Source organism: Chiloscyllium punctatum, chromosome 4 (genome assembly GCF_047496795.1).
Source record: "Chiloscyllium punctatum isolate Juve2018m chromosome 4, sChiPun1.3, whole genome shotgun sequence".
Taxonomy (NCBI): Eukaryota; Metazoa; Chordata; class Chondrichthyes; order Orectolobiformes; family Hemiscylliidae; genus Chiloscyllium; species Chiloscyllium punctatum.
Genome location: NC_092742.1, coordinates 13,141,054 through 13,165,213, shown reverse-complemented (window position 1 = coordinate 13,165,213; position 24,160 = coordinate 13,141,054). Strand labels below are relative to the sequence as shown.

The following is a 24,160-nucleotide window of genomic DNA, read 5'->3' as shown; positions in this document are numbered from 1 at the left end:
CTTGATATTCCCATCCAATTGCCTATTCTCCACTTTACAAACTGTGTTACCATGCTAGTCTAACTGAGGGGAACAGGTCAGAGAACTGAAGAACTTCACAATCAAATCAAATTTCACCATGACTCAAGATACACTTTAAAAACAATGTCACCTGGGGGAATCAAGACAACCGACATTTGTTATGCAAGACTGGTATTTTGTCTAAAACTGGCTCAACTCAGCACAAAGCAGAACTTTTCATCACCAAGATTCAGCAGTGTACTGCATTATCTACACGAATCACTGAAAGGCCCATGTATCGAATTCTTTCATTTGCTTGGACCTCAAATACTAAAAAACTAATAGAACTGAAAGTTTTTTTTGTGCCTTTTAAAACTGTAGACTGAAATGAGAATTGACTGTTCTAAAACAGTGTTTTAAAGAACTGTTGCTTGTTTTGAAAGTAATCTGAGTCATGGTAAGCATCATTTAAACAGCTGCATGGACAAACAGTAACTGAAGATTAAATTGCAGACACACTGCAGCAGGTAAGTTCTATTTGCTCACAAGTAACTGAACAGCATGGGGCTCGGAACAAGATACAAAGAAGTGATTAGGTCTCCCAAGAAAGGAGCTGTATGTTCTCTGCAATCAAAACCCAATTTAGACCTCAAGAAAACCAGTTTATAATTATGATAATGTGGCATTATTTCAAAGAACACACTCTCATTGGACATCAAGCCAATTCAAATCTCAAAAAGATCCTAAATGCAAAGTAACGAGATCAACTAGAAAGGATTTACAAGGATATTGCCAGGGTTGGAGGGTTTGAACTATAGAGAGGGACTGAATAGGCTGGGGCTGTTTCCCCTGGAGGGTCAGAGGTGGACCTCATTGAAGTTTATAAAATCTGAGGGGCATGGACATGGTAAATAAACAAGGTCTTTTCCCTAGGTTAGGGGAGCTCAGGATTTGAGAGCATAGGTTTAGGGTGAGAAGGGAAGGTTTAAAAGGGATCTAAGGGGCAAATGTTTCATGCAAAGGGTGGTGCATTTATGGAATGAGCTGCCAGAGAAAGTGGGGGAGACTGGTACAATTACAACATTTAAAATGCAGCTGCATGTGTGTTTGAATAGGAAGCATTTGGAGGGATAGGAGCCAAATCTGGCAAATGGGTTTAGATTAATTTAGGACATCTGGTTGGCATGGACGAGTTGGACCGAAGGGTCTGCTTCTGTGCTATACATGTGACTCTGTGACTGCTTTGTACACTGCTGCATTTATTACAATGAATTAAATCTTTTGAAGAATAAATTGCTTTGTAACATCATGCAGACACAACAAATCCCACATTTTCTCCATACATACCTTGTTTAAATCATACTGTGTTTCAGCAATTAATAAAATTGAAGATTAAAGATTTGAAATTGTAAGTTTAACTTTATTATACAGATTTGCATGCTACCTACACATGTAGTTTAACATATCATTTTTTACTATTTATAGTCAAAATAACTGCCCTCAATCTCAGTGCCCAAAAAATGATTTCATTAAAAAAGTTTACCTGGCAAGTTAACTGGTCAAATTCCTCAAATAGTTAATCCTGCAATTTTGATCAAAAGTGATAGTTTGTTAGAAAGTAACCTACAAATAACTCCAGTGATTATTCTCCCTCCCCATCCCTTCAAATACTGGAGAAAACTAAAATGAAAAAGTGCTGAATTCATTTCTGAAAGAAATCTTACAAAATTTTTACAACTTACAATGCCAGTGCTCTTGACGCTGTTTAGGTAAACAGAGCTGCCGAGCAAGAATAGTTTTAACTGTATATTTCAAACAATCTTAGCAAAACACAACAGCAAATCCTCGAATAAAAGGAGGCAGGCTGCCCCTGTTACAAACAAGGATACTGCCAAATGGTCATTTCAACCGAACAGAAGGCGCGCATAATGACTACCACAAGACTCATTTAAATTCTGAAAAGGCACCTAATGAGCCCATTCATGGTGGTGATAAATTATTCACCACCACCACTGATCCCTCTTGGGTTCAGAAAAGTAAACTTTAAACAAGAGAAGCCAAGCCCTCACTGCAGGGGGGGGGGGGGGGGGGGGGGGCTCTGCTAAGTGCTTCATTTAGCTGTGACTTGCACGAGGACTTTGCTACCTGACAAAGTTAAGTGGTTAATCTCTGGAATTTTCTTAAGCGCTAACCTGCTCAATTCATGCTACTTCTAATCAATTTTTCTCATTCTTTCAAATTTAAACAGCAGCGAAGGTATGGGAAAGTAATGTAAATCGAAAACAGATATAAAACAAATTCTTCCCAGCTGCCACTGAGTCAACCAACTGGATTTCACCATCATTTTGCTACAGGGTGTTGGCAGCAAACCTGTTTCACAATAACACATCTTTCCCCAGTAACCTGTTTAACAAGCAGGCTCATCCTACAAGAGATTGATGAAATCCTTGCCTTCCTGCCACATCTCTCTATCAGAGTTGGATTTTAATAATATCTACTGTGATGTCAGTTTCATTTCAGGACAAAATTACAACACAAATAAACCCTGCCCAGTTTACAATGGGGAAATTAGAATAAATAAAATAACTCTGGGAACAACTGTTGCAATTAATGACAGTTTTGCAAAGAGAAATAAACTGAAAAATCTGTTCTTTCAATTAATTCACTATCAACTTTTGACACAAAGCTGAATTAAGTATGGGGCTTTTAAGAATAGATGCACAAATACAACAATGTGTGCACTATCCCACAGGGTTGCTATATTTCAGTATGGAAGATAAAGTCATTTTACAACAGGGCACAAGTTGCATCATATCCTGGATCAATTTAGTCAGTAAATTAACTCCTTCAGTACTGGGAGATCACAATGTTAAAAGAATAAACAAAGATATTTTTGAACAACCTGTTCAGACATATCACCTCTGGAGCAGGTGGGAATTGATCGTGGACCTTCTGACCAGAGGTGGTGACATTACCAGTGCACAAGATCCTCCTATACTACATTCAGATAATGCCTTTCATATCCTTCAGACACCTTCAAATGTAGGCACCACTACATAGGATAGGCAGAAAAACACTGACATGTTATTTCGTTCATCCTTGGCAGAAGTAGTTGAGAAATAAATTTTGGGCAGGTCAAATTAAAAATAAAGACAAAAGTCTTCATTCAATTCGTAGAATACACTCTGCTCCCATCAGAGGGAAGAGCGAAACCAGGTTGCTTGCAATCTTCATGAGTACCACTTGAAAGGTCAGCAATTGTTCTCATTCTTAACTGTTCAAGATGGTGGTGATTTCGGACTTTCCAGTCAGGATATTTTAGGACACCCCGAGATTATGGATTGTGCTATAGAAATGCAAGTAATTCCATTCACGCGAAAAAGTTATTGAAGTGACTTAGAAAGCAACACCATTGTAAAACTTGAGTAATTTGATTTAGCTTGACCTTGAAGATTTCTGCTGCACTGTAATCAGATACAATAAAAATACAAGTTTTAATTTTTGTCTTGGGTTACAGAAGCAACCAAGTGAATAATGATTGAAAGGATTGTTAAATTGCTTCTAAACTATTTCAGTGACAGTTTATTGCAACAACTCATGTTCACATCTCAGTTGTACAGACAGAAACCTCTGAAGCAAAGACATTTTTGCACATCACAGCTTGTTTTTGTTGGATATGCTTGCAATCATTTGTACAATGAAAGTCACTATTAAACAAAAAGGGCAAAGAGCTCATATTATCCTAGGAAATAAATAGTTCAATTTTCATTAAGAATAGCATTGAAAAGAATCAACTTGTCAATCTGATAATGGCCTCAAGTCAACAAGTAGGCAAAATGTCCAGAAAGCATCTGGTCGCTCAGCACAACCCGGGTTTAATACTGATGAGATCAGGTAACTCTTTTACATGTAATAACATATCCAAATTCAGCTCAAGTTTGTTGTGGCATCCATTGGTCTCACGACCATGGATCTGCACCTGGGAAGTCTTGCTTCAATCTTTGTTGGTAGAGCAGCTCCTGTTGTGGCTGGACAAGCCCACACGTGAGTGGCAGTCTCGGCTGTAGCAATTGCACTGTACTCCAACGTTGTCTTGGTGCTGTTTTTTTGGTGGGTGCACTTTTCTTCAGCAGCAAGCCTCAAGTTTGCAATATTAAAATTCCATAGGTCAATGCTTAATGCAAAGTCAAACTACCCAACAGATTAATAGCAAACAGTATCCTATTCTGGAGGATGGCACTTCTCAAACTGTCACGCCTCAGCAGGGTAGTAAACTGGAAATAAAACCATGTTATCCCCAATCATCGAAAAAATTAAAGATTCAAAGTATACACAATTGCCCATTTTTTTCTCTAAGATCCAAGTTGAGAAGAGACATTGACCAGGATTCTGTACTTGACAAATAAATAGATTCAAGTCACAGATAAACAATTATGAACCATCAACATCTAACTCTACGAATTAAAACTCTAATCCCTTTATAAAACTGCTCCCACACACCCACTCAGAGACTCTCAAAACAATATCCATGTTAGAAGTGGAGGGAAAAATTGGGATGACATTGCAATGCCCCACAGTGTTAGCAGATGTGATCTTTATGGTTTGTCAGGTCTTGCCATTTGACCAGATCTCACTCTTCAGGTACTTTCACAAAGGAGGCAGAATGACTAATTTACAACTTATGAAGTCTCTGACTTATTGATTACAAGCAACAGCTTATAATAAACAGGCTTTAAGATTTTTTTACTGCAGAAGGCAGGCACCCCAACTTTCTGGAAGTCCATAGACTTTTGGCTAATCTTGTTCACACCCATACACTATTAAGCTCCCTGGGAGTGAATCACATTGTTGTTGGCAGGTATTTGTCATCAAGTGGTATGCAAAGATACTTTCAGCAGCTAACAATCTCTAGAGTTTCTCCACTCACAGGTAAAGCATGCCTTCGGAACACCACCTGATTCATTGGATTCAATCAGCTCCCCAATCATGAGCAAGAAGAGTGAAGAAGCTAACAACGGTGAAGAGGAGGTCCATACGCTTTTTGTCAATGGCCTTCGATCATTTAAGGGATATGAAGGTTCACTGATCAAGCTAACATCACAGCCCAGTTGGCTTTTTACATTTAACAGCAGAGTGGGAGGAGAAGCAGCAAAGAATGCTGCATTCACCCAGCCTGCTGCTGCAGTTGCAGCTGCTGCACTTCATGCTCAAACACGCTGGTATCCTCCATCTGAAGCATCTCCACAAGGATGGAAGCCTCGTCAGTTTTGTTAAGTATTTAACTGCCCTTACCCAAGATTTAAGATTTTGCTGTGGAATGGTGTGCAAGGACAGACTGGATTTTGTTTACAGTTTGGATTTTACTAAATGAGATTTTTGATAACTGGCTTGTTCCCCCTCAACTTGGAGGGGATGGAGTGGTCACTAAGGACTGTGGATTTAAGAACTTTATTGGTGAACACTTTCTTTCCCCCCCTTGTGGGAGAATCCTGCAGATTCCATCCACTGCATAGACTTAGTAATTCTTGTTATAATAATTGTATGTTGTGAGTCAATAACTTGCTAAAGTACTGGCATTAAGAATTTTATGAAGAAGGTGGCAGCGCCACTGAGGTGATTATCATGGAATGATAAAGGGTATGTGATATCAAAGAGTTAATTTGCTCTGCTGACTTGCGGGAAATTGAATGTCCCATGGCTAGGGTGGGATGCCTCTGACTTAGATAGATTGTAAGAAATTTACATTAGCACCTATTACTCAGGGCCATTTACATGGCCATTTCCTTGCCATTCAGAGCAATTTACATTGTCATCTCCTACTACTTACATTTTCATCGCCTATTCAGAAATCAGTGAGAACGTTATATTTGGGATTTGACTACTCCCCTATAGTTACAAATAAAACTATTTGCAATAGATTTGACCAGGAAAGGATGATTTGCATTACATTGTTTCTGGAGATGATGTGGTAACTGCATTGGGTCTTGAGTGCCATGTGACTGAGGGGGATGGCTAGGGGTTGTCTTGTGGGTATTAACTGTGATGTAAAGATTTTGTATAAAAGGACTGTTTCCTTTGCTTGGAGAGCTTTTGACATGACTCCGCAAGCCCCACAAGGTGAGTGTGTTAAAAGCTCCTCCAGAAAGTTTGTACCGTGTTTAATAAAATTTAGTTGTTGTTCACAGAAGCTGGTGTGTTGCAGTTGCATCAAGTGTGTAAAAATCTAAGGAAAAAGAACTTAATGGGCAAACCACATATCTCAGATATAAATATGTGCAGGAAACCCACAGGTTTCACAGGCTTGAGCTCCAGGTTTCAGAACACTAGTAACAGCTGGAGTCACTGTATTGCACACACAGGACAGCAAACAAAAATATACCATGTTTAGGAGGTGATCATAGCACAGGTTATGGAGTCTTCAGGCAGACACACAAGACTGCTAGGTAGCTTAAGAGAACCAGGCAGGTAGCACAGGAATCTCAGAAGGTCGCACGGCAATCAGTTTTGCATTTTTGATACTAGTGAGAACAACAGTTCCTCAGGAATGCAGATGAAGACAAGTCAGTGGTAGCGTAGGGAGCTCAGCTATACAAAAGATGGCATGGAGAATAACTGCCCTGATAGCTGGTAGAACTGGCTGGCATTTTTGTGGCTGTAGACTTATCTTTTAAGATATTATGGTGCCTCCCCGTTGTCAGGATCAAGAATGTGTCAGAGCAGATGCAAGGCATTTTCCTAGAGGCTGGTGAACAGTCAAAGGTCACAGTAATCATTGTACTAATGGACAGGTTGGGTCTGAAAGCAGATTTTAGGGAATATGAAGGAAATTGGGAAAGGTGAATCAACTGCAACTAACAAAAGTTAAAGATAAAATACGGATCAAATAAAATACGTAGAAGGATGCTAGAAAGGGAGGAAAGCCTCACTTGGGGAAGTTGCGGGCCGGGTGGGGGTGGGTGGTAAATGTGGCTGGGTAAGCAATAGGTAGGTACAGGTGGTAGGTGATAGTAATAGGTCAGAGGGAGGGTGGAGCAGATAGGTGGAAAGGAAGATGGACAGGTAGGACAGTTCAAAACAGCGGTGCTGAGGTGGAGGGTTGGATCTGGGATGATGTAGGGGAAGGGAAGATCAGAAAACTAGTGGTTGACGTTGATGCTATGTGGTTGGAGGGTCCCAACACGGAAGACATAGCATTCTTCCTACAGTCATTGAGTGGCCTGGATTTGGCAGTGGAGGACTTGCACGACTTAGAGTGGGAGAGGGAGTTGAAGAGGTTAGCCACAGGACGGTGGGGTCGTTTGGTGTACGTGCCCCAGAGATGTTCCCTGGAACGTTCTCCAAGTTAGTGTCCTGTCTCCCCAATGTAGAGATGGCCACATTGAGACCAACAGACACAGTAGATGAGGTTGAAAAGTGTGGTGCTGGAAATGCACAGATCAGGCAGCATCCAAGGAGTGAGGGAATCGATGTTTCAGGCTTAAGCCCTTCATCAGGAACAGGTGATAGATCAGAGCTGAGGGTGGAGCCGATGATGATAGGTCAGAGCAGAGGGTGGTAGGTCAGAACAAGATATTTGGACGTGTAGGAAAATCTCTGCTGGATGTGAAAAGATTCTTTGGGGCCTTGGATGGAGAGTGGAGTTGAGTTGTGGGGGTGGGGGGGGGGGGAAAGAGGGGTGAGAGAAGAGTGGTGGTGAGAGCACGGACTTTATACCTCTTGCAACAGCAAGGAAAATTGGTGAATGTGGAGGGTGGGTTGGTAGAGGGTGTGCACCTAATGAGGGAGTAATGGAGGGAATTGATTCCACTGGTTTCCTAATCTCCCCTCCTCACAACTCATCCCAGATACAACCCCCCAACCCTGCATCTTCCTTTCCAACTATCCACCCTCCCCTCCAACTTATCACTATCACCTCCCCCCCCACCTGCATCTACCTATCAGCTTTGCACCTACCTATAAGCTTCACAGCTACTTGCCCCAACCCCCACACTATTTGTCTCTCTACCCCCTTTCTCCACTCCACCCTACTCTGGTAAACTGGAGGTCTTGATCAGGAGTCAATGAACGCGAGTATTCAGTTGTGACAATTAGTAGCCGAAGCAAATGGCCATGTTGACCTTCACCATAAAGGAGATTCAAGTAGGGAAGTAAAGGTATGAGGCTTAAATTGAATAGTGTGCGCCTTGGTGAGATGATACCTGGAATATTTTGTACTTTTGGTCTCCTTATCCATGGAAGGATATATAACCAGAGGGAGCGCAATGGAGGTTTACCAAAGTCATCCCTGGTATGTCTCATAGGGACAGACTGAGGAATCGGTCTGCACTCTCAAAAGTATCAAAGAATAAGGGGTGATCTAATCAAAACTTACCCAAGTCTTACAGGGCTGTACTAGGTGGATACAAATAGGATGTTTTGCTATCAAGTGAGTCTAGCCAGGGAGAATAATCTCAAAATAAGGGGTAGGCCATTTTGAATTGAGATGAGTTCTTCTCTCACCTGAAGGTGCTGAATCTTTGATGCTCTATGGGGATGCGCTGCAGAAGCTCAATCATAAAATATGTACAAAAAAGAACTGAGATTTTTTGAGACTGATGACACAAAGGGCTATGGATTGAGAGAGATGAAATGTGATAACCTAAATTTATGGCAAAGCACGATCAACAAGCTGAATGGCCTTTTTTTATTCCAAATCACTTAGGCTTTAAAAGGTCTTAAAATGACCAAAATAGCTTCCACCCATATTTCAAAACAAATTTTCATTAATATTTGTTACCATTTGATATACTTAGTTATTTATTGAGTTTTCAAAGAATCCTCATTATGGAAGAAATTTGCTCAGGACATTGTGTTGACAAGTTTGTCGTCAAATTAAACAATAACATTTGTTTAAAGTTCCTTAAAAAAAACAGCCAGAACTGAAATGTCAATGTGTCAATAAAGTATTACTGGCACAAGCCCAATTTCTGGCAAGCACAATAATCTAAGTTAACATTTCAGCAGTGTTGAGGGAGTGCCACATTGTCACATCCAGAACTTGCATGTCTTTACTGTAAAAGGTTCCAAAGCTTTCAGTGTTGTCAGCTTTTAATGAATAGTGTCCCTAATTACAAATAGATAGATCACTACAAAATCTCTCTCATGGCCAGGAAGAATCATGCAAAGCAAGCAACTCATATGACAAACTCTATTCATAAATATAAAAGTGAGTTGTTCCTATTAAATCTGTTTTTTCCCCCATTAAGCATGTGGATGTACCTCCTTGCATCACAACCATTTAGTATGAAGCAGCAAAATATACAAATGGTGCCACATCAATTCCTAGATGCCCAGATTTTATACTGGCACAAGAGATACCAACTTGTAAAAGTCAGGTAACAAATCCGCACTGCATCTATTCCCACAATTCTCTGCACTGGGCTTATGGCATGATTCCAGATATGCTTTGTGCTGGTAAAGCAATTTGTAGCCTTCACTGAAAACCAAGCCACCCTTATAATCCTCTGAAAATTAAAAATGTGATTCTATCATATAAAGCAATAAAAACTCAGGAGGGTAATTCTAAATTGAACTATGAAATCAATTCTAAAAACAATGGCAACAAACCTGAAGCTGTTAAATTAAATGGTATTAAACTTACTCAGGTACGTGCAACAATAAGGTTTGTATATCATTGGAAGACCACTTAAGATCACGCTGGTTGAGTCAAGAGTGCAAATTTTCTTTTCTTTTTAAAAATAAACAGTACCAAACGGATAACAAACAGGGGCATAACTAGTCACCTCATGATGAAACTGCGGACTGGACTGCTTGAATCAGTTACATGGAGAAGATTTCTTTGACATCAAGGCATCCTTTCAAAAGGTAAGCAGAGTTTCAATGGTGAAGCCACCAAAAACTTGACTCTCAATTTTTCTTAATAATTTTCAGTGGTCAGTTATTCATCCAGTTAAAGGAGCCTATGTTCAATAATTTAGGATGACCAGAACTATGAATATCCTGGGAGAAAGCAAGAAGAAAAAGGGTGATAATGAATTAAGATATAGGAGCACAATTATTCCATTCAATTATAGAACATAGAAAAGTACAGCACAGAACGGGTCCTTTAGCCCACGATGTTGTGCCGAGATTTAATCCTATCAATTTCCCCATTGTCTTGGAGGAAATCCTTAAGTCAGGAAATCATTTGCATAACGATTCCCCAGAATTAGGGCATTTACATTTACATCTCTGATGATGACCTCATCCTATCATTGTACCTGGGTAACAGAGTTATGGGGGTTGTCTTGAGTGGCATGTGACTGTGAGGGAGTGGCAGGAGTATCTGTGAGCATTACCAACTGACCTGTATAAATGGGATGTGTTTTTTTTGTTCAGGGCCTCTTTTGACTTGACTTTGCACACCTATGAAGAGGATCAAAAGGGGTCACCTAGCTTGTACAAGCTTTAATCAACGTTAACTATTTGCAGAGGTTGGTGTGTACGAATTGCATCTCAAGTGAGAAATCTTGAGAAAAGAACCTAACATCAATATTCCAACCTTATACAGCCTCAGCAGAACATTCTTGTTCTTGTATTCTAGCCCTCTTGAAATGAATGCTAACATTGCATTTGCCTTCCTAACTGCCAACTAAACCTGCACATTAACCCAATGAGAATCTTGAACAAGTCCCTTTTATGCTTCAGATTTCTGAAGCCTTCCCTGCTTAGAACAGTCAACACTTCTATGCTTCTTAAAATGTGTACAACCTCTTACTTTCCCCCACATTGCATTTCATCTGCTACTTCTTTGCCCTCGTCCAATTCCTTCTACAGCCTCTTGCTTCCTCAACACTACCTGCCCCTCCACTTATCATTGTCTTCCATCATTTTGACCAGCTCATTATTCATGTTATGTTATATGTTATTGTGGTCTCAACCCAGACTCCTGCAGAACCCCACTAGTCACCAGCTGCCAGCCTGAAAAATATCCCTTTACCCCCCACTCTCTGCCAGTCAGCCAATCCTTTCTCCATGACAGTACCTTGCCCCCTAACAACAATGGCTCTTATCTTGATTTGCAGCCTCCTATGCAGCACCTTGTCAAAGGTTTTCTGGAAATCCAAATAAATCACATTCACTGGCTTTCCTTTGTCTAACTTGCTCATAATCTCCTCAAAACAATCCTAACAGATTTGGCAGGCATGACCTCTCCTTGAAGCTACGCTGACTCAATCTTATTTTACCATGCACTTCCCAAGTACTTCACAATCTCATTTTTAGGAGTGCTAAGAGGATTGCCATCACCTCTTCTATGAGCAGTTTCTTTATCCAACTGATCACAGGTCATGACAACGTTGACGACAGCTTATTTGTACTGCAGGTTTCAAAGGAAAAAATAATTAATGCACGTTCATCTAATTTGCTAATCAAACTTTTCTCCTACTGAAAGCCATGCTTTAAAAAAGCAATCTAATATTGTGTTCTGGTGCAGATTTTTTTTTCCCTATTTCAAAGAGATCTTAATGAGCCAAAATAGATAATATTAACTCTTTTTACTGAAATTATGAAGTGGAAAAACAGATCAATTAATTCATACCTGGCAGTTTTAAAATCACTGCCTAATATGCTTAACTGCAAACAGAAGGCAGATTGGCCATGACAAATTGCCCAGTGTTCAGGGCTATATAGGCTAGGTGCGTTACCCATGGGAAATGTAGGGTACAGGAAAAGGGTGGGGAGATGGGTCTGGGTGGGTTTGCTTTTCAGACGGTCAGTGTGGATTTGTTGGGCCAGATGGCCCGTTTCCGCACCGTAGGGATTCTGCAAAGCCGAATGGAGAAGTTTTTTTGGCAATAAGCGAAACACTACTTTGACATTACAAACAAGTGAGCACACAGTTAGAATCAAGTTAGGGACAAAAAAATCTACAATAACTATTCTCTCAGTTTTGCTCATTAAAAAGTATAACGGCACTAAAACTAGATCTCATTAATAAACCAGCCTAAGTTTGGGAAAAGAGATAAACTCTTCTTAAAGCCCTATCAAATTCCACCTTTGCAGCAAAAAAACTTTGTTCTGAAAACCACATACAACAGATTCCCCAAAGTCTGTCCACCATCTACAAGACACAACTCAGGAGTGTGGTGCAATACTCTCTGCTTGCCTGGTTGAACGCAGCTTCAACAACATTCAAGAAGCCTGAAACCATCCAGGACAAAACAACCGGTTTGATTAGCACTGTATCACAAACTTCCACTTCCTGTACCACTAACATTCAGTACCAGTATTAACATTTCCAAGATGTGCAGAAATTTACCAAGGCTCCTTACACAAAACATTCCAAATCACTCCACTATCATCAAGAAGGACATCCTGAAGATGTAAGCACCATTCCCTGTAAGTTCACTTCCAAGCCAATCATTATTAGAAATACATCAGTATTATTTCACTATTGTTTGATCAAATCCTAGCACTCCTGCCCTAACAGTACTGTAGGGTTTCTACACCAAATCAATGCAGGGTTTAAGAAGGCAGCTAACCTCAACGACAATTAGGACCGGCAATAAATACTGGCCTAGCCAGTGACACTCATCCCATGAATTAACAACAACAGATTACAGTACAAAAAACTCACCAAATTGAACTGAATTTATAGTTCAAAATGTACCGAGGCACAGTGAAAAGCTTTGTCTTGCGAGCAATACAGGCAGGTCACATAGTTAAGTAGCATAGATAAGCAAATAATACATAAGCAGCAAAAACAAAAACACGTACAAGCGAATGCTAAGAGTTTGAGAGTCCATTCAATATTCTAATAACAGTAGGGTAGAAACTGTTACAAAACTGGCTGGTGCGTGTTCAGGCTTCTGTACCTTCTCCCCGATAGTAGAGGTTGTAGAAAAACATTGCCAGGATGGGATGGATCTTTGAGAATGCTGGCGGCTTTTCCTTGCCAGCAGGCCTGAGATATATTCGACAAATGGGAGGCTGGCCTGTGATGGTCTGGGCCGAGTTCACCACACTCTGTAACCGTCTCTGATCTTGAATGGTACAGTTGCCACACCAGGTAAAGTGAATGCTCTTGATGGCGCACCTATAAAAGTTGGCAAGGGTATTTGCAGTCATGCCAAATTTTCTCAGCTGCCGAAGAAATGTTGTTGGCACTTTGTAACCAGTGTGTCCACATGAGTCCAAGAAAGCTTGTTGTGAATGACCCCTCCCAGGAGCTTCACACTCTCCACTCGTTCCACCTCTGTGCTGTTAATGTGTAGGGGGACATGAGGAATATTCCGCCAAAAGTCAATAATGAGTTTCTTGGTTTTGCTGGCATTGAAAGCTAGGTTGTTCTCAGTGCACCATTTTTCCAGGTCTTCCACCTCCTGTCAGTAGTCTGTATCGTCGCCATCAGAGATTCGACAGACTATGGTGGTGTCATCCGTGAACTTATAAATGGCATTAGTCTGGTATTTGGCAATGCGGTCATGGATATACAGTGAGCACAGTAGGGGGCTGAGTACGCATCCTTGGGAAGCTCCAGTGTTGAGCGTTAGAACTCAACGTCTCTGGAGGTGAAATGGTCACTGCATTGTATCTAGAGTGGCATGTGACTGAGGGAGTGACTGGGGGCTGTCTCGTGGGCATTACGAACTATGATAAAGATTTTGTATACGGGTAAAGAAAGGACAGTTTCCTTTGCTCGGAAAGAACTTTTGCCATGACCCCGTAAGCCCCGCGAAGTACGTTAAAAGGTTTCTCCAAAGTTTATACTGTACTGTGCTTAATAAAATTTGGTTGCTTGTTCACAGAAGTTGGCATGTTACGGTTGCATAAAGTGTAATGACCTGGGGGAAAAATAACTTCTGACATTAAAAATTTATTCCACTTGTTTTGATTCTGAAGTTGTCATGTCCCTGTTTCCTTGCATTATTCACTATTCTAATATCATTTTGCTGGGGCCGACAAGCACCTTGCGTTCAGGATGAAATAGTGCACAAGTTTCAACTGTCACACTGCACTAGTGCTTGAAACAATTTCATTCTATATTCTAGAAATTTCATTCACACTAACCCAGAGCCCTGTCTTGTGTATTGCTTTAAAGCACAAGCATTCAAAATATATGGCTGCATAAACAAAACGTACATACAGCCTAACAGCAGCTTAAACAAAAGTACTTCTGTACAAGGCCAACAAATGAAGCCAGGTGAAAACATGGAATAAGCCAATCAATTGTGATCAAAAGTGCACTCAAATTGGCACTGAGTCAGAGTCATACAGCACAGAATCAGACCCTTTGGTCCAAACAGTTCATGCTGACTATAATCCTAAACTAAACTAGCATCGGCCTGTGCTTGGCCCATATCCTTCCAAACATTTCTTATTCATGAAATTATCTAAGTGTCTTTAAAACATTGTAACTGTACCTGCATCCACTACTTCCTCTGGCAGTTTTCTCCACACACAAACTGCTAAAAAACAGTTGCCCCTCATGTCTTCAAATCCTTATCCTTACTCCTTGAAAATATGCCCCACCTGAAACTCACTGTATACTCATGACTGCATTGCCTTGAAAATCCCCCACCTGAAAGAAAGGACACGTACCATTTATCTATGACACTTATTATAAACCTCCATAAAGGTCACCCCTCAACCTCCTCCACTCCAGTGAAAAGTAGTCCTAGCCAGCTAACCTATTTTTCTAACTCAAACTCTCCATTCCCAGCAACATCTCGGTAAACTGTTCTCCAATTTCCAATAAACTCCCTTCCCTTACCCTAATTCCTCCTTGCCACCTACCGAATTAATCAACCAGATAATACCCTAGACTTGTGTTTACAGATCCCCACTTGACCACCCTGCCCCTCCACCCCTTTTATCTGAAGCACCCCTTACACCCACCCCCAGTCCTGAAGGGTTACACCCAAAACATTGATTCTCCACCTCCTGATGCTGTCTGGCTTGTGTTTTTCCAGCCTCCTGCTTGTCCACCACTTCCTCTGGCAGCTCATTCCATACACACACACCCCCTATGAAAATATTCCCTCCCTTGTAAGGGTTCAGAAAAGAGTTCAGAGTTTCACAATATCCTTCCTACAGCAGAGACATCAGAATTGCGCGCAGTATTCCAGTAGTACCCTAACCAATGTCGTATACAGCTGCAATATTTCCTCCCAACTACTCTACTCCATGCTCTGACCAATAATGTCAATCATACCAAATGCTGCCTTCACTATCCTGTGAACCTGCACTCCAAGGTATCTTTGATCAGCAACACTCCCCAAGACCTTACCATTAGTGAAAAAGTCCTGCCTTGATTTGCCTTTCCAAAAAGGAGCACTTCACATTTATCGAAATTAAACTCTATCTATCTGCCACTCCTTGGCCAACTGGGCCATCTGATCAAGATCCAACTGTAATTGGAGACAACCTTCTTTGCTGTACACTACACGTCCAATTTTGGTGTCAGCTGCAAACTTACTAACCATACTTGCTATGCTCACATCCAAATCATTTAGATCATTGACAAAAAGCAGTGGACCCAGCACCGATCCTTGTGGCACTCCACTGGTCACAGGTCTCCAGTCTGAAAAACAACCTCCACCACCAGTCTCAGTCTTCGACCTACGAGCCAGTTCTGTATCAAGATGGCTAGTTCTCCCTGCATTCCACATGATCTAACCTTTCTAACCAGTCTACCTGGGGGGGGGGGGGGGGGTTGCAGCGTTGAGTGTGAGGATGAAATATTGTCCCCAATCTTCACTGATTGTGGCCTGTGGGTCAAGAAACTGAGGATTCAGTTACAGAGTGGGCTTAGTCCGACATCACTAAGTTTAGCAATCAGTCCCAAGGAGATAATGGTATTGAAGGCTGAACTGTAGTCAATGAGTAGGATTCTTACGCAATTGTTCTTTGTGTCAAAATGTTCTAGGGAGGAGTGAAGGACAAGTAATACAGCATCTGACGTGGATCTGTTGGTCCGATAGGCAAATTGGAGTGGGCCAAAAGTAGTGGGGAGGCTGAAATTGATTAATGCCATGACCAGCCTTTCAAAGCACTTCATGACCACCTAAGTTAGGGTGACTGGGTGGTAGTCATTGAGACATGCTGCATGTGCCTTCTTAGGCACAGGGATGATGTTGGCCCTCTTGAAACAGACAGGACAGTGGCCTGCTGCAGGGAGAGGTTGAAGATGTCAGAGATGACATCTGCCAGTTAATCTGCACATGTTCTGAGTGCAGTGCCTGCTACTCCATCTGGTCCCACTGCTTTCCTTGGATTCACAAAGGAAAAACAATCTGACCTCTGATGCAGTGACTGTTGGATAGGTTCATCAGGACTGGTCGGAATTGGTGTTACCTCTCGATCTTGTTTAAAATGGGGACAGCCACAGAAGACTCCTGCACTAACTGCCTACCTCTTATCTTTCCTGGAGTTAACCCATCAATGTGACTTTTCCCCTTTCCTATAAGTGCCATCCATCACATACTGTTGCTGTTGCAAATTCCTCTGCCTCTAATAGTCTCTCCAACCAATCCATTCGATCTAAAAGGATTCGCAACCAACAGCATTTATTGCAGATATAATCCACAGTAACCCTTAAACTCTTTAAACTCCCACATCTGACAAGCAGCACATATTACTCTACTAAAAGCTATTTTTGCTCCTTCACAATCTACAGACCCAGAAAATAACATTCTTATTACTCTACAAAACACTGCTCCAGGTTAAATTAATAGTTATGGCTTATATTTTATGTTTAATCAGGAGACATATCTCAAAAAAACACAATCAAGAAAGAACCCACTCTACTCACTACTGCAGACTTTCTGTAGGCCACACTTAAAGCTATTCACTTATCTGATTCTGTGCTGCAACTTCACCCAAACAGTTCCTCCAAGATCAGTTGTGAATTTCACTGGTTTGTTAAATTTTCCCAGACACACTCCGATGTCCAGCGATGCACGAATTTAAACAGCAAAGGTATGGAATGAGCTGCCAGAGGAAGTGGTGGAGGCTGGTATAATTGCAATATTTAAAAGGCATTTGGATGGGTATATGAATAGGAAGGGTTTGGAGGGATATGGGCCAGGTGCTGTCAGGTGGGACTAGATTGGGTTGGGATAACTGGCCAGCATGGATGGGTTGGACCGAAGGGTCTGTTTTGGTGCTCTACATCTCTGACTCTGTTGAAATTCTGCTCAAAGCGAGCATAGGTCTTCAGACGATCTAGGAGGGAGGTGTCAGCATTTGCTATTTTGCACTGTCTCTTTTTAGAACCTGCAATGTCATTCAGTCCTTGTCATAGTCGCCGGGTATCTGTCTGGGTCTCTAGTTTGGATCGGTATTGGTCCTTGCTGGTCTTAATGGCTCTGCGAACGTCAAGCTTGGATTCCTTATATTTTAGTGGGTCTCCTGATCTGAAGGCCTCACACCTGGCTTTTAGCAGGTTCTGTATTATCCTGATTAATAAAATGCTAGCTTGATTACCAAAATGTCAGAGCTGTTAAATTCCATAATCAATTGTTTTCATGCATAAAATTTCTCCAATCATCCACAACTGGCTCAGTCCTCCCTCAGCAGCAATAAAAAACTTCATTTCAAACTGGACCAGAAAAGGCATTTGGCTTCATTTGCACTTAGAATTTCAGTAACAACTCTATCTCGAGGAATGAAGCATAATCAGATAAATTTACAGCATAAAAAACTATTTTGGTCCACTGTTTGAGATCTTTGTTCAGACAATCCCAATGTCCTGTTCCCTCCTCAAAATCCTTTGAATATTGGTCAACTTTGACCTAAAAAATGAATTACATCTGCTATTCCTAAATATTACCACGCTTACATAACAAGGCTGCAAAATAATAATGGGGAACCTGGAAATGGCACAAGTTGAATGAATTGAAGAGAAGACACAAATAGCATTCCAAAATTACTAAATACTCAAGGGGCAAAAAGGAAAAAAAATTAATGACTATCACTGGTGAAAAACCACTAATGGGGCTAAAGACCAATAATTCGCTAGAGTTGACGGGATGCATTCTCTGATATTAAAGGAATCGCTACAAGGACAGTGGATGTGCCATTGTAAAAATCCTTAGATTCCAAAAAAGTCCCAGCACATTTGGAAGCTGCCAATGTGACATCTTTATTCAAAAAAGGGGAAGCAAACAAGAAACTGATAACTATACAGTCGCTAACTTAATGTCTGTCATTAGGAAAATGTTTGAATCTATTATAAAAGATATCAGAGCACAGCACTTAGAATTCTATAATATGATCAAACAGATTGAGCACTGATTCATGAAGGGGAAATCATGCCTGACAATTTTACTAGAATGTTAGATAAAGGGGAAACAGTAGATCTAACATATTTAGATTTTCATAAGGTACTACACATTAGGCTACTCAAGACAAGAGTCCAGAACATTGAAGACAGCCACTCCTCTATTATTGCTAACATGAGAACTAACAGAAAACAGAGTGGGAAGAGAGGTCGGGGCACATTTTCAGGATGGCAACCTTTACTAATGGAGTGCCACATGGACCGATGGTACAATTCTTTACATTTTTTTTCAGTCCAAATAAATGACCTCACGCTTATTCACATTAAACTCCATCTGCCACATTTTGGTCCACTCTCCTAACCTACCTATATCCATAAAGTTCTCACTTCCTCACTGCAATGTACCATCCTGCCTATTTTTGTGTCACCCACAAATTTGGCTATAGAGCCTTCTGCCCATCTGACCAGCCTGTCTAAATTACCCTGTAATTTAAGGCTAGTTTACATGAATTTGTATGTCAGCTTCATCTTACTGATCAAAATTCCTAAATTCCATTATCCACCGACTCCTGTTACTAAGCCAATTTTGGATTCAGTTTGCCAAATTGCCCAGGCTTGCATGAGCTCTAACCATCTTGACCAGTCTTAAGTCCACATGATCTACTTCAACTGCATGACCTTCATCTACAGTCATCTCTTTAAAATCTAACCTAACAGACATGATGCCTCTCTGACAAAGACATATGGACTACCCTTAATTAATCTTAATTTGGATTAATCAGGTGTTCAAAATATTTTTCCCCCAAATGCTTCCCCACCACTGGTGACACAATTCACTGTCCTATACTTCCCTGGCGTAACCTGACCAGATCTGTTGGCAAGAAATTAAAGTTTATTAAGAAATCAGCTAATCCAAGAGAAACTGCATAGATGTGTAGTGGATAAGTCATAAAAAAAAATTGATATGATTTGTTGTGTAAGAGATGGCTAAGTATTGGACAAAGGAATGTCTACATATGTGGAATTTTAATTGTCTCGAAATATAAGAGCCTACCCGATAAAGTTGACCGGTGAGTGATCCCTCCGGTGTTTTTTTTGTGTACATACTCTATTGTCTTTTTAAGATTAATGTATGACCATGCATTTGTGTACCTTAAAGGAATGTTGCTTATCCACAGCATGTTTGTTTACTGTTCGGCATATTACCAATTGCTGCTCACTACACAATCTAAAAGGGAACCCTGGTTGAAGTCCTTGACATTCAAGGCAAATTGTCAACTTGGCAAGGTAGTTATTCAAATGGCAAAAGACTGAAGGTAGGAGTAACAGGTATTCTGTATGGCAGGAGATAACTGGTTGTGTTCCACAAGGATGTGAGAAAGGGTTTCAATTATTTAACATATTTATTTGCGTTTGATAGTACAAATACATATTAAATTACCCATTACAATTTGCCAATAACAAAAGTACTGGTGGCACAATTATAAACAATAGAAAAGGGAAACATATTAAAGGTAAAATAAGCAAATAAACAGAAACAAATCCCTAGAACTTAATCAATTCGGGTGAATATTTTCTAAGGAGAGAGAAAGAAACCTTATCTCCTGGCAATGGAGTCTAGGTCCAGGGCCATAGGCTAAAAATTTGTACCAGCTTTTTCACCAAAGTCACGTCTACATAAATTGGTGGTAGAAGATTGGAGCATATTCTTGAACCAGCATTTATTAATTTTAATTTGAGATTGATAATCATTTATTATTTGATGGGAGGGAAAACATCCTATTATAGTTAATACCAGAGATCAGTCATGATTTCTCAGGTTTGCAGAATGGGACTAAATGGTTTACTCTTGTCCCTTTAATCCCAGTTTTACCCTCGAGTAGTTCTGGCCTTGGTAAGTGCAAACAATTCCAGTATACAATTTTACCTCCATTGCTGCTAAAAGTCAATTAAAATGGCACAGAATGACAATTTGTACTGCAATGTGATATTGGCTCGAATTTACAGTACTTTCATAAATGAGAAACAACTTTGGAAAAAACAAAAGAGCAAGAACATGAGTAGGTGGATGGAGTGCAAAATAACAGGGAATGAATGAACTTTGATTTTGACCATTACTATGCCTCCTGGATTTAGAAACAGTCAAATTGCTTCCAAAATGGATTGTTCATACGTATTACAGAAAAGGATCGCCACAACGCGATCCACAAGGATCTGTTTTGGGACCATTGCTGTTTGTCATTTTTATAAATGACCTGGAGGAGGGGCTAGAAGGTTGGGTGAGCAAGTTTGCGGATGATACGAAAGTCGGTGGAGTTGTTGACAGGAAGGATGGATGTGGCAGGTTACAGCGGGATATAGATAAACTGCAGAGCTGGGCAGAAAGGTGGCAAATGGAGTTCAATGTGGGTAAGTGTGAGGTGATTCATTTTGGTAAGAGTGGTACTGGGCTAATGGTAGTGTGGATGAGCAGAGGGATCTTGGTGTCCATGTACACAGATTTCTGAAAGTTGCCACCCAGGTAAATAGTGCGGTGAAGAAGGCATATGGTGTACTGGCTTTTATTGGTAGAGGAATTGAGTTCCGGAGTCCTGAGGTCATGTTGCAGTTGTATAAGACTCTGGTGCGGCCGCATCTGGAGTATTGTGTGCAGTTTTGGTCGCCATACTAGAGGAAGGATGTGGAGGCACTGGAACAGGTTTACCAGGATGTTGCCTGGTATGGTAGGAAGATCGTATGAGGAAAGGCTGAGGCACTTGGGGCTGTTTTCATTGGAGAAAAGAAGGTTTAGGGGGTGACTTGATAGAGGTGTACAAGATGATTAGGGGTTTAGATAGGGTTGACCATGAGAACCTTTTTCCACGTATGGAGGTCAGCTATTACGAGGGGGCATAGCTTTAAATTAAGGGGTGGTAGGTATAGGACAGATGTTAGGGGTAGATTCTTTACTCAGCGAGTCGTGAGTTCATGGAATGCCCCGCCAGTAGCAGTGGTGGACTCTCCCTCTTTATGGGCATTTAAACGGGCATTGTATAGGCATATGGAGGATAGTGGGCTAGTGTAGGTTAGGTGGGCTTGGATCGGTGCAAGATCTGGGGCCAAAGGGCCTGTACTGCGCTGTATTTTTCTATGTTTATGTTCTAACGCAAATCAAGACAATCCAATGTAAGACAATATTCTAGTCTCTCTCACAGCTCATCAGGTTGGTTTCTGTGGGCACACAAGTGCACAAATTTCTTTAATTGTGATTGCTCAATTTCAATCACAATTTCATTGTTCACTACTTTACGACACAAGCACTTCAGCAATATACTTGCATGACCCATACTACCTCATATTTCAAAGTGAATTTCACAGCAATGGAGACAAACTAGACATGCAAAATAAAATCACAACTTGGTCTTCTATTCTTCCCTTTAACTCCACGTCCTATTACCTTGTTGCAGCACAGTTCCTTCAAAGATTGACTTTCTCTTAGAAACTGCCAAAATGGGAATTCTTCAAGTATGTTTCACAATGGTGGGTTTTGGTGGGCTGTATGATAATGAGATGTATTACAACCAAGTCCAACATGATCCTCATGAGAGAGTATGAGCTTGCATTAAGAATCATTCAAAAAGCAGTTCAAGAATTCCCCTCCCTGTCCGAGACTCCCTGACCAAGGTCAATCAAGCCTCTACACTACCCTTAAGATAAAATCTGGGTTCTAACAGTGTGGTATAGCTAATTGTTTTTTTAGATTCACTAAGCTTTCAAGAGAGCTTATGCGGCTTAATGAAAAGTGGAAACATAGTTTAGTGCAACTGCTGAAGCTGAAAGAGAGAGAATGTCATCTCAACTTCACATCAGAAGTATTTCTGCAATAATTTCTCAGTATCCAACCACTTTACATCACAAACATGTTCTACAACTGTGACAGCAACAATAGGAAAGAAATTAATGCTGTTTTGAATGAACAGTATTTAATAAAGATAATTGTAACAATTTGCTTTTAAATTAGGGTAAGGGTTATGAACCAAAACTAGCAGCAACCAACCTGACAGTCACCATCACCTTTGAAACCATAGACCTTGCACTGATCTGGTTTCTGAGACATCCACATAGCATGGCTTTAGCTGCTGTTCATTAGTCCAGTTGCCAATGGTCTCCCAAGCTGATTTCACATCAACACACTACACAAGTAAACAGTTCAATCTTAGGATTCAATGGAAGAGGACAACAGCAAAGAGCATGATCTCTACGCTAAATTGGGGTCAGTGTGCCCATCTACTCAACATGGTGAGCAAAAGAAACTGTTATCTCATTCACCAATCTGAACTTACCAGGGAGCACAGCCTTGCAAATTTTACAGACCACCCTCATGTGGTTCCTGATTTAAATCCGATATCTGTAACCTTTAGGATGTTAGTTTGGGGACTGATGCAAACTGGCATTGTTAACATGACCACTCCCAGAAAACAGACATATATGGTGACCCTAGTTTAAAATTTATCACAAAATAGAAATGGCACAAAAGCGCTAAAGCAATGCTGCAATAAAGATCTTGAATATCATCCTTTATTGCCTAAAATCCAACCCATAACCAGTAGGTGCACAATACCATCCTCAGAGTACAGTGGAGAAGGAAGTACAGCATATCACATCTACACTAATGTATATCCCAATAACATATCAGTTAGACCTTTACTGAAACCAAATATATGTTTGGAAACAAGTAATTTTACACAGCCTCAACTATAAGCCAAATTATCACTACACAGTCATTAAGCCAGTGTCAGGACAAACACTTTAAACACATGGCTTAGGTGTGCACCATTTTGTTCATGATTTACTAAAGCCTCTACCGAAGGAGAGGAACTTTTAATTATGCAAAGATTTGACCAGTGGGTTGTCACAAAGCTGGTCACTTTTTTCGAAAAGCTGTTCCTTTTCTCAAGGATACTGGGTCTATGGCTTTTTTCAGAAGGGTTGTAAAACAGTTCCCGGTTCCAATTACACTGGTTTGGTACAGAGATTAAAGGACATTGAGAAGCCTTTTTGTTTATTTGTAAACAGAGGAGACTTCAGGCCAAAATGGCCATGTTTTAGAAGTGACCTGTAGAATGAAAGGGGAGTGGTCAGCTCTCCAGTTGAGCAGTTCAGCCCAGAACTAGTTAGGAGTTCAACAGTGAGCTATGTGCAAACAGGCTTTCTCAGGCTCTCCTTCTGCCCTTCAACTTAAAATCTGTCAGCACTTGTTACATTTTTACTGTTTTCTAAGGGGGTTTGCTTGTTGGGACTAAGGTTATATTTGGAACAGCATAATTAAGTCTAGTTTGGATAGACTGAGTTCTGTAGGGGTTCTTCATTCTGTTCATGTTTCATTGTGCAATTTTGTGAATAAATTTTTGTCTGTTTTAAACCCTGGTAGTCAACCTAACTAACTTACACATATCAAAACAAATTGTAAAGTTATGGTCTGGACTGCCTGCTGAAGAACACTTTGAGCGGTCTGGCCTCATCCATAACAGGGTACAATTAGCTAAGTTCGATTGACATGTTGGGATAATTCTGTAAACACTTTACGTAACTCTGTTAAACTGGTTCAGGTTCTTCCTACCACATGACGTATTTCAGATAACAAAGCCATTCCATTTCTACCTTGCCAGGAGAGCCTGAAAGGTTCCACAACACTTTCAGAAAACACCAGTTTTCCAAGATGTCCTCTCTGCTATCTATCCCTCAATGTGAGCGGTTTTGGGTGGCTTTGAAGGGGTTCCAGAGGTGATTTGTAAGAATGATCCTGGGGGATTCAGGACTTGTCACGTAAGGAGCGTTTGAAGAGACTGAGACTATACTCTGGAGTTTAGAAGAATAAGGCAGGGATCGGATTGAAACTTACAGAATACTGAGGTGCCT

The 24,160-nt window shown here is 40.7% G+C and overlaps 1 protein-coding gene across 10 annotated transcripts in view; it reads right to left on the bottom strand.

Moving 5' to 3' along the window:
- Window positions 1-24,160, bottom strand: part of foxn3 (forkhead box N3) — a 469,004-nt gene that overhangs the window by 327,534 nt on the left and 117,310 nt on the right. The window lies entirely within an intron of this gene.